Source organism: Stegastes partitus, unplaced genomic scaffold, assembly GCF_000690725.1.
Source record: "Stegastes partitus isolate 25-593 unplaced genomic scaffold, Stegastes_partitus-1.0.2 Scaffold988, whole genome shotgun sequence".
NCBI lineage: Eukaryota > Metazoa > Chordata > Actinopteri > Pomacentridae > Stegastes > Stegastes partitus.
In genome coordinates, this window is record NW_007578719.1 from 18808 (window position 1) to 34128 (window position 15321).

Below are 15321 nucleotides of genomic sequence, written 5' to 3' on the forward strand. Positions count from 1 at the left end.
CTCTAATCTGTCTGTCGTTTCCACCCATACAGACACACTTCTAATTTGACTTCAAAGCATGAGGATTGTGAGCGATACGGATGAAACTCTGCATGTAATCAGTTTTTCTATCATTATCTTCCCAAAACACACTGTAGCTATACGCACTGTTTCCTGCTGTGCTAAATGCTTAACGTTAACACAAACTTTGGTAAAGCTCAAAATGTGATGTTTGATTTGAACTTAATTCACCTGATCTGACTGACTGCTCCCAGGACAACGTGACCGTCATACCACCGAACCTGCGGCGTCACTAGTCCCTGCAGTTTGGTGGGTGGGTTTCAGCCGGATTTCTTCACCCCCTCTAGTCTTCCCCCAGCTTCAGATTATGGGAGTCTAGTTATCACTCTCTCCCAGGGTTGGGTTTTGGGTGCGGGGCCAGGGTAATCCCGGGGAGTTTGACTCGGGACGCCGAAGGCTTAATTAGATTTTTTTCACTGCAGACGACTGTGGAGAATCCAATCAATGCGACCTCCGTGTAGCTGCCCCATTCTGAACTGATTAGGCACCACATCAGTGAACAACGCCTGCATTTAAACGCAGTGTTGGCACAAGCAAATCTGTACATTCATAAAATATGCAAAGATATAATGAATACTAGTAATTTGCCTCAGGCTTTACGCCTACACATCACGACATTTAAGCTCCAAGACACACTCATGGGGACACTTTATTAGGTACACCTGCTAGATCTAATGCAATCCAATACAACAGCTCTGCCAGAAATTCTTCTACATTTGAAGTTTTGTTGACAGGAAGAAGATTATGACTCTACTTTGTGTTCATTACTAAGGGCCTCGGTGGGTGGTTTTGGTGTCCTGGAAGCATTACATGTATAAAGTTTGTAATATTTTCCCCCATAAACAGTTTTAGAAATACTAATTGGACTCTGTGCCCATCATTTTCTACTACTTCCTTTGAGGTTCTTAGTGGTACATGTGTTTACTTTTTAAGGCTGTGATGGTGAGCAACTTTGCTGCTTCCAGGCTTGTTAGTAATACAGTCGTGACTCGATAATCTGATACTAAATGTAAAACCTTCTTTTATGTCGGATAGCAAGGCTGTCGGATTGTCAAGACGGAGGTCGAGATACAAGGAGGGCTTGATGCTTGAAGGGTAATTTGTTGTTAATATTTATTGTTCATAGTTGTTAGAATAACTAGTAGGGCTGGTCCGAATAGCACTATCTGGTCTGTGGATATTGAGGCCCAATTAATTATGACTTTCCGAATATTCGGCGCGGTTGGGGGGTCGGGTCACTTCCACCCCGGGGAGCGCTCCGACGGGGTGGAAGTGGCCAGAACGCACAGGCAGTACTTGGCTGCTGATGCCAGTTTAGGATAGCGGCCACACTTCTGTTTCCACCATCAGTGGCGGCACTAGTGCCACTCCCCTGCCGCCGCCACCATCCGTGTTTACTTCCGTAAAACACTGAGCATGCTCGCTGCGTGTGACGTCGTCGTGTCGTCTTCTGCGCATGCTGGACACTTCTGGGTCGTATGAAGTTCCCACAGCAGATCACATACATGCCGCATTTAATTGGAAATGTGAACAAACTCGCAACAAAATCAGATTTCACAAAAAAATCAGAATTGAGCATTAAGTCCTGCAGTCTGAACGTAGCCAATCTGTCAGATTGTTAAGTCAGATAATACACGGTGATCCTTATTTGTGACATAAGATGTCATGTTGGAGTCGGAATCAAAGGCTGTCGATATGTTAAGGCTATTTTTCATGGGTTCCGTTCATTTTTCCTAAAAACCTGTCAGATAGCAAGATTTTCAGATTGTTAAGGGTCGGATTTTCGAATCATGACTGCAGTTCTCTCCCTGTATTCCTATTTATTAAGCACCAAGATTATTAGATTCTGAAGAAACTCTCTCATCTTGTTTGTACTACTATTGTATGTACAGCAAAATGACAATAAACTTGATTTGATTTGATTGAAGATGACTGTTAGGCCTTGTTGAGTGATAATTTAGTTTGTATTATGTTGACTTTACATATACAGCTTATGCACAACAATAATGGTGATTCTAGAGAGGTTTTCAGCCATCTCGGGTTTAAATAGAAATGTTTACAGTTTCAGTACATCACATTCTTAAACAGAATTTATTGCATTTATTGACTTATTATAAGTTTCTTTTCATGCCTTTTAGAAGAGACTTCAATTATTAAAACACTGATAAAATTCTAACAAAATTATCAATGCTAAAGGCTCCCTTGTTTAGACATTGTAAAGAAAACAACAGATGATCTAATAATCACTTCCAAAACTGTATGCTGATGGGGTGGACAAAATATTAGAAACACTGTCAAATGTAATGTAGTCACCTTTTGATAACATCAACAAAAACGCAATCAAAATAATGTCAACGATTCATAAAAGTTGAATTTATGGCAGAGTTGTTGTACTGGATTGTATTTAATAAAATAGCTGGTAAGTTCATATGAAAATCTATCCTATATGTAGATAAAAGTTTGCAATACGGGCATTTTTGGGATAACCACAAGGGAAATCAGACAGTGACTTGCCCAAAAAACTTATTTAAAGTGTTCTTGGCAACACTGATAGTCAACAAGTGCAAAGTTTAGCAAATAGAGACATGAACTATATTAAAAGTGAAGAGAATCACAGATGAAATAAAGTGAAATACCCAGAAGAACAGAAAGAGGCAGAAACTATGACAGACAGACAGTGGCAGAGATCAGTGCATAATCTGCTCTCAGGGCAGCGACTGCTCGTTTTTTGAAATCTCATACCTACAAGCAGAGATTATAAAACAGGTTTAAATAATTCCATAAGCACCGTGCCTATCATGAATTCAAAGGTCGGCTCTGGAAAACTACATTTTTAATCATTATCCTTCAATCGGGGAAAACACTTATTTAAAAGCCTCAGATGTGCACGGCTTGGATAGCTGACAAAACGCATATAGAAAGCTAAGAGTGAGTGCTGCAGCACAATGCAGCCCCTGAGTACATTAACAATTTAATCCATTATTCCAAACCAAACACATTTCATGACAGAACATCTAAAGAATGCCCTTTGCATTCTGCATACTCTGAAATGTCAACTACAGTCAAGACACTGACATCAAAACCAGGAGTTATATGAATTCCACCTCAGTGACATATCACAAATGACCAAGACTGAAAGTGTCCTATTTTTCTCTCACAGGATCTGTGGAGGCGTGCTCCCTGTCACGCAGTAAGCCCTTTGAGTAACATGTCCACCAAGGAACCTCTCATAGAGAGATGTGGTCATTGTGCCTTGAGCCCTGAGAGGCCCAAAACCAGCCAACCTTGAAGACCCGAGCATTAGGTCTGCTTCACACCAGAGTCTTTTCAATGTCAGCCAACACAATGCCATCTAAAACCAACATAAAGAATGCCATTCATTGGCAAGGTGCGGAACTACAATGGTGTGATAGTGTCGCGCTGTTGAAAAATGGTAAACAAACAAAGATTATTAGTGATATTTTTTTTTCCTTGAGACACTTTGTATTGGGCTCTTAACACCACAGGGCTTTGGCTATCAACCATGGCACACTGACAAAGGCTCATTGATATTTCCACACAGACACAGACACAAACCCAGAGCTGAAAAAGCCCAGTGTTGGTGCAGCCAGCTCTCAGCCACACTACACATTTGATTGGGTTATCAGGCCAGGCAGCCTCAGAGGAGATCCTGATAAATGAAGTTGCCATTTGTCCATTCTCTCTTCCTCACAGCCAGGCCCAGTTAGCCCCCAGCAAAGGAATTATCTCAGTAACAATTACATCCTTCCAGCTCCTAAAGATGCCCAGCGCTGAGAAAACCAGCACAGGACTGACCGCAAGGAGATTAGACTGATTGCTATTGCATTGCTCACATTTGATCCTAAATTGCTCTGATGTAAATCCAGGACACAGACAAGTCCACAGTGGATGTCCTTGGGTTTGTGTTATTAAATCAAATTTGTAGGCAATTTCTTCTCGCAGTGGTTGAAAAATTATGTCTTTGATATAAAAGGGAATCAAAAAAAATGCTACAATCTGTTTGGTGATCTGTATTGTGGTGATTATAGGGGAAAGAGAACCAATTCAGTACACTGAAAGCAAGTTTTCTTTGTCTCACAAAGACGTGCAGTTTGAAATTAAGCACCAATTCAAAACGGGGGAGCTTCAAATTATCAGTGTACAGACAATGTCTCCTGTTTCTTCCTCCTTATAGCCGTTTTTATCCTGCATTTGTGTCCAGCTGTGTTTTGAACGTGCACACAATCCATCTTCTCTCCCCAGTCTAAGATTACTACTGCAAACAATTATTTTCATTTCAATTTGTTTAGTCTAAAATGGAAAAAAATATATTTATAAAGCGGCCAACACAATTATCAGACTGCTTGTTTTGTCTGACCAACACACCAAACAAAAATATAAAACCGAAAAAGCAACGCATTCTAATGTTTTAGGTGCCTTTTCACTTCATGATTTCAAAAAACACTTGATTATAACTGCGGTGAGTTCATATTTTGCTGATTCAAACTGCAGATCAGTTTTATTTCCAGACCTAAAGTCGATAAACACAAGAAGACAGCAGTGTTGTTGTGGTTCCTGACTGTTCCCGGAGTTAACAGCACATCAGTGTGGCAGCAAGAGCACCGTGGAAAAGGAGAAATTGCTGTAACAGCCTGGCAGAGTGACTCACTCTACTGGCAAACATGCCCAATGCTCTTTGTTGTTCGACATTAACATTAAGCATTTGTCCATTTGAACCTCTGTCAACATGTGGTCTCTGGATGGCCCAGCTGATTTGTGTAAAAGAAGGAAAAGGGATTTGGTTTGACAGCAGCACCAAATTTTATGATTCTAATGGTTTTCTGACCCCAATCCCCCCTAATCATTCTGAGGCCTGGACAAAGATTATCTGGGTATAGATTATGTTTTTTAAACAACATGTGGCACCAGGACTTAGAGGGAAAAAAACACCAAGTGCAGCATTGTATTTTGTGCTTTTGATATGTCAAAGCATGTGTACATTTATCTTCTGCTGAATGGAGGAATCTCAGATCTACTCTTGGATTTGTTTACCATCCCATTCCTTTGTCTGCCCCGGGACAGTTTTTTTTCCCAGGATTCCTGTGGTTGTGTTTGGGGGGTTTAAGGGATGAAAAAAGAGGAAAAGAAAAGCCCATTGGTCTCAGCGCCACAGAAACAGCATCTAGAGCCAAGCTGTCATCCCACTTGGATTAAGGGCCCTTCAGTGGTGGCTGCTGAGCTGCTAACATGGTGTCTTACCCTCGGCCGGGCTGTGGGAGGGGGTACAAGGTGGAGCAGAGGGTAAGGGCATTAGAGGGCCTGGCCTAAATAAGACCTCCAGGTCAGTGAGAGTCCTGAACCATGGCAAAGCCACTTTGTGTTTCCATGTCAACTTTATTCATGAGCTGACAGCTAAGTGTCCCCCTCTTTCCTGTTGATTCACTGTTGCATCATGTGCTGGGGCGAAACAGATAATCTACGCCTTTGCTCCGCTTATCTCTGCAGACCCCCCACTTCCACCAGTTTATAAGATGCAGCGTTCAACAACAGGCTGATAAGGCGGTGGAGGCTTGTGGTGGGTTTCTTGGCAGGGACCTCTGTTTAAATCTCCAATTTTATAAGCAGAATAAGAGCTGTGGTGATGTATTTGCCGAGCTATTAGACAACACAAGTGGGCTGCATCACTGTGCCAACAGAGAGTGGGATGTGCAGCACCGCTTTTTCTTAAGCTCTATGCAAATAGGAGGAAGACGGAGGCTTGAGAACAGACCACAAAGCATTCAAGTGCACACTCGTCCTGAATTCCCTGTAATTTTGGCGAGCCTACACCCTGCCGGTGGAGCGATGCCCACCTCCTGTTGTTCTCCGGACAGGAAAGGGAAGCACTGACTGTTGTTATGTGCTGCCACTGGGCCACCAACTACCTCTCCAACATCTGCTGGCCATCCAAAGTTGGCCTGAGCTTCAACAGGCCCGAGGACGTCTGTAGCAAGAACCACCACTCCATCCCTCCTCAGCAGGAACAACTCTGTGTTTCAAAGAGAGGCACCAACACCCGAGTTGCTATTGTGGATCTCTTCCAGCATAACCCTGCATCACCCCTCCACCCCCTCACACACACACACTCTGCGAGGAAGAGGCGAGAAAAGCCGCCCCGCCAATACAGACACAGAAAACAGACCCCCTTTGTTCCCCCTGCCCCTTCTCAGCGTCGACAGAGGTACATGATCCACCCCTCCTCCCTCCTGGAACCCCGAAAGCTTCAAAAACACCCCCCACTTTTTTCCTCTTCCTCCCCTCCACTTCTTCTATTGAGTGGCAAGACAGCAGCAGCTCTTATGAGAATTCAGAAAATATACTCTGAACACACAGTTCGAGTCGCATTTCCATTTGTTCGTATCAAAGCTCAAGGCTGACTGAGTCGGATGCAGCAGTATGTGCAGCTAGTTAACCGGGAGCTCTGCTTGGGGGGTGGGGGGCGAGAGAGGCAACATAAAACCTACAACATTACATTCCATTATCCCAACGTCCCACTTCAAAAGAGGGCTCTATTGCTGGCAGTTGGTTGGGACAGAAAAGAACATCTCGAAATGCTTTGTACTCACTAAAGGGTGTAATAACCTAACAAGGGTGATAATAGCGTTTCCTTGGCAACCCTGAGTGATCGGGCTTGATGACTGTCATGGTGAAATGCTCTGGTGTAATGATTTGGTCACAGTGGGCCGTCCAGGGACGTCTGCACTGACCTCTACCCATCCACCATCTGTCCCACTACCTACTGTCCAAAAATAACAGGCTAACGTAACAGAAAGCAACTCGTTTCATTGAAGAAAGCATCTGCGATTAGAGAAGCTTGGGAGGAGGGCTGCGACTAACAACGTGTTTTCAGCACTGATTAACTTAACCATTCATGTGGTTTATAAAGTGTCCCAAAATAATAGTGTTTGCACAGCTCCAGCTGACAGATTCGAGTAGTTTGTTCTGTCCAAATAATACCCAGTGACATTCAATTTACCTTCAGGGATGACTAAAAAACAGCAAATATGCACATTTGAGAAGCTGGAACAAAGGGATTTTTTGTGGATAATGAACAACGTAAACAATTACAGGGTCAACAAAATCGTTCCAAATGAATTTTCTATCAGTTGCTAACCGATACATAAACCAACTGTTACAGCTTAAAGCGTTTCAACACAGGGCTGAAACTTGTGATTATTTACATGTATCTGTTGATTGCAATCAATTAATCAGGAAAAATTAAAAACAAAAGTTCCCAAAATCACAGTGTGACACCTTTAAATGCCCTGTTTTATCCAACCTACAGTCCAAAACCCATAGACATTCAAATTAATATTTCAGAAGCTGGAATCACAGATTATTTTACATTTTTGCTTCATAAATAGCATAAACAATTAGAGCTGGAACTAACAACCACTTTCAATATAGGCTTGTCTCTGCAGATTGTTGTTTTTTTGTTAAGTACTTAAACAATAAAGTAAAAAAAAAAAAAAAATGCCAGTCATGTTTAACCAACAGTTCAAAGTTTGCAGTGAAATAAATCTTTATCAAATCTGGAACCAAAGCATGTTTCCAGCTTGTTTTGGAAATGATGAACCATTTAGCAAAATAGCTGACAAATTACCTGTCGATCGACAAACAGATAAGTCAACGAATCCTTTTGGCACTTATTCGGCGTGTCTCGCTGAAGTTGCTGTTGTTGCAAGAGATAAAAGAGAAAATAGCAAAACAGCCGCACATCTTTGCATCTAATCACGCTGGAAAATCGGTCGTGCTATGAGCAACACATAAATCACCTAATATCCATTTCTCTTAGTCATCTGTCACCATCTACTCCTGATATTATAACACGGGTCCGGGAAGTAAACATCAGCTGTGTGGAGTGGATTCTCAGGAACGTGTCGATCCCCATTAGAGCTGCTGCCTAACTGACTGTGAAACTCTAATTGCACCCACCAGCTTGCCACCACGCAGGCCCCACTCACAGGGGGGGGGTGGGAGAAAGACAGTGCGACGTGTGGATGTAATGAACGTGTATGTATGCTCTTCTTTGGATGTACTCATCAACCCCTGCATACATTTGTCCAAATTACAAGCAAAGGGAAAGTGCTCAGGCAGCCGTGAAGCAGAGTGGGGGGGGGGACAACGTTCCCTCTGAGGTCATCTAACGAGGCGCTCATCAGTCCCAAAACGAGACGAACATGCTTGTGACAAGGTGGTCCGGGCGATGACAGTGTGCTGTGACCGCCCCACTGGGAGGAAACACTCAGACCCCATGACACTAATAGATAGGCATGGGCCTCCACCAACTCCCCGAAGATTTAACCTCAACACAGCTGAGCGGCGCAGCACTTCTATTCACGACGGCTGCTGGATCATCTCCACAAGCGCACGTGTCTGCGGAACGCACTCAATCATTCAGACAATCAGCTCAAGTGACTTATGATGATGAATGGCTGAGTTGCGCCTGTGCAATTTTTGCATGAAAAAGAAATTATTGCAGCACTCGGTTAGAGGATAATTATGGTTTTCTTCGGCTTAGGCACTAGTTTAGTAGTCTGGGTCATAATTTCTAGCAGAAATGGCATATTGACACTGTACTGATTAAGATAACTTGGAATATGGCAATACACTTAACAACAAGGGGAAAGAAACAGAAGTAGACAATCACTCATACAGGTTTTAAAGTCATTGCCAGCTAAACTTATTTCAAGGAGAAAAAGGTGAATGGCAAAGATATGAAATCAACTTTGACCTATCAGACACACAGCAATGTCAATAACTGTGTTGTCTTTGCATTTATGTTGGCCCTTATGTTGATGTCCTGGGCTTGTTCGCTGTATGTTTGTAGCTGTATGTGTGCTTTAATTGTTTTATCTGTGTTGTGATCAGGGCGTCCTAGCAAAAAAGAAAATGATGATGCCTGCAGCTCCTGTGCAATGAGGGATTCAAGGAGTTTCCATTACCAAGCTATCTGTTGATTATCTCCTCGATTTATCAATCAACTGTTTCATGCACGAAGTCAGAAAACTGTGAAAGCACCCGGTTTTAATCCAGTGTGATGTGTTCTAACTCATTGATTTTTTCAGTCATCAATCCAAAATAGAGCTGAAGAATGAATAGATTTCAAATCAAAATTTCTGCATTTAGAATATGCATCACGCAGCGTGTTAGAGTCTGGAGATCAAGTGTTGTGTTAATGGTTTAAAAAAACATTCATGCCCTCATCCGTGTTAGACAGTCACATTTTTGATGGTATGTCATGTGGTAATGCTCTATCATGTTTTAAATCCACTACACACTAAATACTGAACTGACTCATGCAAAAAAAATTGCAATTAGGATATCTGTGAGAGAGATTGCAAACATATTCCGTTAACAAACATACATGTCAAGGAAAAGCAACACATTTAACATCTAAGAAGCTAAAACCAGAGAAGTGTGGGCGATTTCACTCAACTTCATTATCAAAAAAGTTACATATTATATTTCTGTCAATCAGTTAATAAACGGATTACCAAATCATTTCAGCTCTAGTCTGACTGCTCATTTCATGCCCTGTTGAGCTTAATAGCAGCAATTATTCCCTGATTGCAGCGACTGGTTAAGTGAGTATACAAACTATCATGTTAGAAATAATAGTCAAGACTTCAAAAGTGAAACAGTTGTAATTAACCCAAAGCAACCTTTAAAACGCTGGCTCTATTAGTGCCTCACAACGGAGAGGACTGTGGGTTTCTTTTCTTTAGTGCTTACTGTCATTAAATGTCTACCGCCCTCACTTCAACTGTAGTTCACTGGGGTCACTTTATTACTTCCATCTCTGAATAGCTTATATAAACAGACATTTCTGCTGCATACATGAAATGTGTCCTTGGTGAGAGTAATCACCAAGTGAAAGGCTCTCAGTTTCAGACCAGTTCTTCAAAGAAATTATGTCATCACCACCGCAAGTGACACAGGACAACTCTATCCATCTATGAGGCACTTTGTTCCGTCCTGCCTGGCGGCGTTCACAATGCCACAGACGGCCGCTTACAGAAGGAGCGTTGATCACTTCTCACAGAATAGTCTGCGTGTTTCTGCAGCCCACGGACTGGAATTGGTGGCATTTTCCCTCCAACACCCAAGCTTTTCCCATAGCCCCCGGAGCCGAACTGCCCGTCACTGGTTTTGGGTCAACAGTGCGACTGACTGGTGCTCTCACAATAACTCTGGCCAACGTGTGTCATGATAATCCCTTAGTTATGCAAATCTCCCCGCCTGGTGCCGTTTGTGCTGAGGGTGAAAGTAAAGATGGCAGCACAATGTAGGTCACTATCATGTCCCCGATTTTCTCCACATTTGTCAAATGAGCCCGAAACGTCCTGCGAGCAGAACTCCGGGAGATGTAGCGGAAGTGAGTCTCTGGGCTCTCATGCTGGTCATGAACCCACCACAAAGCAAACAGTCTCCAACGTGTAAAGTAGTATAGCACATTTTGCCGCTTGTTTCTGAATTAATGCAAACCAGACATAAGGCAGGGATATTGTTATCTTCTTAAAGAGATTAACAGTAGTCTGCTCGGAGTGAATAAACATTACTAGAAAGTGTGTCAGCCCCTTTCACAGAGCAGTAAGAACAACAGCCTCAGACAATAAAGCAGAGGTCATTAGCATTGTATTAATTTGGCCAACTGAGCAGCCAGCGAAAGTGTGCACTCGAGGCATGTGTGTGTGTTTGGGTGTGTGAGTGAGAGTGTCTGGGGGATGAGCAGGGGGGGAGGAGGAGGGGGGAGGTTGTTGCATGATGGTGAGTTCTCCCCCCCCCCCTTGACTGAAGCTTTGACCAAGAGGCAGACAGAGGGAGGAGGGGGACCGGGTGAGAATGTGGGGGGTTTTTATTCCAGTAAAGCCAGTGAAAAAATAAATGGCGTGGGATGTAATTGGTGAGATCTCAAGGGGGGGAGTATCATAATCAAGTCTGATGAAGGGAAATTAGACTCACACAAACTGAGTGGACAGTCAAAACAAAACAGAGCTGTGATAGGAATATGAGGGGAATTAAACATGTGGGGAGCAAATCAGCTTAAGACGTGAGGGATGGGATGTATTGGGGGCAGCAATTTCATCAAAACAGGAGGGGGAAAAAACACACAAACAACTGTCAATCACAGCAGATCAATGTATGTATGCACTGACATATTTACTGTATAGAGCATGAGATGGAGATTGGAAGATGAGTGTCAATGATTTGTCTCAGTCCCCTGTTTGACAGTCCGGAACACGCAGCCACTACACCTGCTCTGTCTCTCTGCTGACCCACAGCTCAATGTGAGACAAGTGTGGCGTATTTTCCAAGATTTCAAACGACCCCTGTGCATTTCACGTTTCTTCACCAGAGCTGCAAAGACAACAGTCATTTCTTGTATTTACTGGCAGCCTCAGTCATTGTGGCCGGGCTCTCTCTCTCTCCACAAACTCCTGACAGTGAACTGGCAGCTACGCGACACGTGTTTATTATGAATGGTATCGTTTGGCTCACCTGATCTCCTCCCTGTGTGCAGCGAAACACGAAGCCCGCTCCGTCCCTCAGGTTCCCTGCGACACCGTGTGCGCTCTCTCTTCCTTGATTTACGCGGAGTCCCGTTCAGGCACTGATCCTCTCTCGCACTTGCCTCCTCTGCCTCAGTCACTGGTCCTCTCCTCTCCCACCAGTTCACCGACATACACATACACACACACGCACCAATCGACGGGTGCGCGCAGCAGCAGCAGCAGAAGAAGCAGCAGCGGAGCTCCAAATGCATGCGCACGCCCGTTGCGCGCACTGCAGCGCCGCCGCCGATGGATGGTGGCCTCAAGGCACTGAACCATTCTAGCAAATTGTTACACAAATAGGCACGCTAATAGTGCTTTGGCCCCCTACAGGCTCCAAACCCACAGATTGGACAACAGCTGGACGCGTTTGAGTACAAAACAAGCCGGAAAAGTTGCCTTTCAAAAGCCCTGCAATGTCCGATTTCTGCTACTTAACAGCAGGAAGCATGTTTTTAATTCAACTCCTGCGCTTTTATTGCTACATTTATGCATTGTTGACATGCAACAAGTACAACTAATGTTCAACTAATGTTCAAATAATTCCAAGCCTTAAATGCGTAAATGTAAGTTAAATGTCAAATCCACACAGTGGTCAAATGGAACTCTTTTATTCCAGCTGTTGTGGACATTAATTGCTTTGAGCACTTGCATGTCCTGATGCCATTTTCTCCCCCTGAGAGCAGGTTTGCACTAATAATCATACAGTAGCCTGTGGGATCAGCTAAGACTCTGCTGGATGTGGTCATGTGATTTTAAAAGCACATTTACTTTCAGTTCAGTCTGCTGCCAGCCAGGCCCTTCCTCTCTAACTGCATGTCACACACATGCATTATCGCAGGCTTAGCAGTGGAAGTCAACTGCAGCCACCGAGTCAAATACAGAGAGCAAGTGACGCAGTTACCACCGGGATAAGCCCGGTTTGGCAAAGAGACAGGCTTTCTGGTTTGAGTTGCCATCCAGTAGCTGGTTGAGTGAGATTAGCTGAAATTAGGCTGTGGAAGAGATATGAGGCAAGATGAAAAGGGGTTTATACTGTAGATGTGAAATCACTTGGGAATCAGCCAAAGTGCAGATCAGCATGAGAAGCAGAAAGAAATACCTTATAAAAGGGTCAAATGTATGATTCCTCTGCTCCCAGCGCTCTTTCATTTTCTTTAGTGCTCCATCACTCTCACTTATATGTGAAGTATGTCCTTGCTCTTCCTAACTGTTGAAAAGCGACGTCAAACTGAGAGAAAGAAGAGTTTACACGAAGCCAAAGTCATTTGTTGGATCTGATTCCCCAGTGTCGAAAAAGCACCAGCAATCCTCATCATCATTTTGATGGGAACAGGGGATTCTCGCCCACAACTGCCATCCCAGGGCCATGCTGGGAAGTATCGTAATTGTCTCTCATTTCAAAATGCCTCCAGATATGTCTGCATACGTCTTGAATCTCATTAAAATATTCTCTTAATTTCCCCCATGCATATTATCTGTAAAATACTCTGAGGGATTTTCATAAGTTCAAGGATACGGCGCCATAGAGACACAGAATAGCACTTTGCGAGTTGCTGAGCGTACGTCGCCATGGCTTTGTGTTGAAATGCAAAAACCCATTAGAGAAGACGTTGTCTCTGCCTCACTGGTATCGCCAATTATGGTGCCTATTACTGCAGCGGATCCTTGATGTCCTCTGCTCACTGAGATGCAAAACTTCATACATGGAAGAGCCGCTGTGCAGCAGAGGCAGAGTCATCTCTCGGCCCGTTCTCTCCACTGATTTGGTGTTATTCTTTATTCTCCTCAGAACAAACTGTATACAGCACCAACGAGCCAACCATGAAATGACCTGGACCCCAGCAGAGGTGATGATTAACTCATACAGACACAACACGGTTCAGCTGGCTCAGAGAAAACGTACATCAAAACACAGTAGTTTAACACAACATCCCAGACATGATATGCTCACTTTAAAAAAATAAAAACAGAGCTGGAAATGTGTTTCCAATGAGGTGTGTTGTGAATTTACAGCTTTGCCAAAGACAGACAGGCACATGATATCTTTGCTGTTCAGTCGGTCAGGATTCATTTTTCAATCAGTTGTTTTTCTGTCATTTTTTTCCCGGTATTGCAATCATAGTTTGGAATTAAACTCTTTATATCTTATCTCAATATCAGTCGTCTGTTCCAAAACTAATGAAGTGCTAATGAGCTGGGTTTATTTGCTGCAGCTAAACATGAGGTGTAATTGAGTAGCAGCCGCCCTGAGGATAAACAGTTGTTACATCAAAACAAAGATGATAGAACACAGTATCAGTCACAGCCTCCTCGAGATATGTTCCTGGCATGGACTGGAGAAACATATTTATACGTGCAGCCTGGAGGTTTGGCCAGAGGTGCAAAACAAATCAAATTACTGATGTGATTACTGCTGGGGGACAAGTTCATGAGTCAGATCTGTTTACATCAGAGGAGGATGCATTTCCAGTCGCAGTCTGCTGTGTAATTACATTAAGACTTCTCTATATTGAGTGGGAGCCGCCTTTACTGGCTGCCTAACCAGGTTAACGCACAGGGGGCACAAACATGACATGAATTTACTAAATACAGCACACTGACAACTTCTGGCTCCCCCCAGTGTTTCCATAGGTGACAAATAATTCCTGTCAATCCAAGTTTTTAATAGTTCAGTTGTGTGGTAGTTGTGTATTCCTTTTTTTTCATTACACATTCCCCACTGTCATTTCCAGCAACATCTGGTTATTTCTCACTATGATTCTAAGTAATTTCTAATCTGAAGTTGGCTCCATCTCATGTCTCCTCATGGAAAAGTAAAATGTGTCATCATTGCCAAAGAAATTGAAATGAAGATGATTATTTTAGCTGCCAGCTACAACGTTGGTCACTCTTACCAGAAATGTGTTCATGCACCAAAGGTAGCTTTTCATTTAAACCATGCGAATGTGATTTTGATAACCACGAATTTAGGGTTTACTTTCCACCCTTTGTGTCAACATTTGATAGAAACTAATGGATCGAAATTTTGAGGAGAAAAGCATGAGCTCAGTTTGAGGGTTAAAATAGTTATCAGGTTTAATGCTGGAATAAAAAGAAGAAAGTAGTCTTCTCAGTGTTAGGGATGTTTGCTGCATTAGGTCTAAACCACAGAGGATGTGAGAGGACCTGCCCTGTGATTTAGAGTTAATAAGTATTCCCCTAAGTATGAAAGCCATGCTCTTTGTGCTCTCTCATAAATTTAGATGTGCTATAAGCTGCTTGATAATTACTGGTTAGTCTTCTTGCTTACATATTAGATGCAACACTAAAGCCTTGCTTTCAATGGGAGCTGTGTAAGGTCAGCAAAACGCTGGGAGGTGGTCTGAGTGCAATAAGCAGAGTAAATGTATTTTGTAAACAAGAAAGTCCTCATCCCTATGTACAAGTCATCTTCACTCAGCTACTGTAGCAAAGCCGGGCTCCAAACACTAAAGGGAGACAGCTGGAATTTAACAATTCAATCAGCAGAGCCAGAAATGATTCACTTCATCACAAACTGATTGCCTTAATCATCCCATTTTTATTTGTGCTGAAACAGAATCTCTTTATTCTATGTTCAGTGGGCGTCCACTTCTTTTATGTGCAACGTAAACTGCTGTCAGAGTCCAGATAAAACAACGAATGG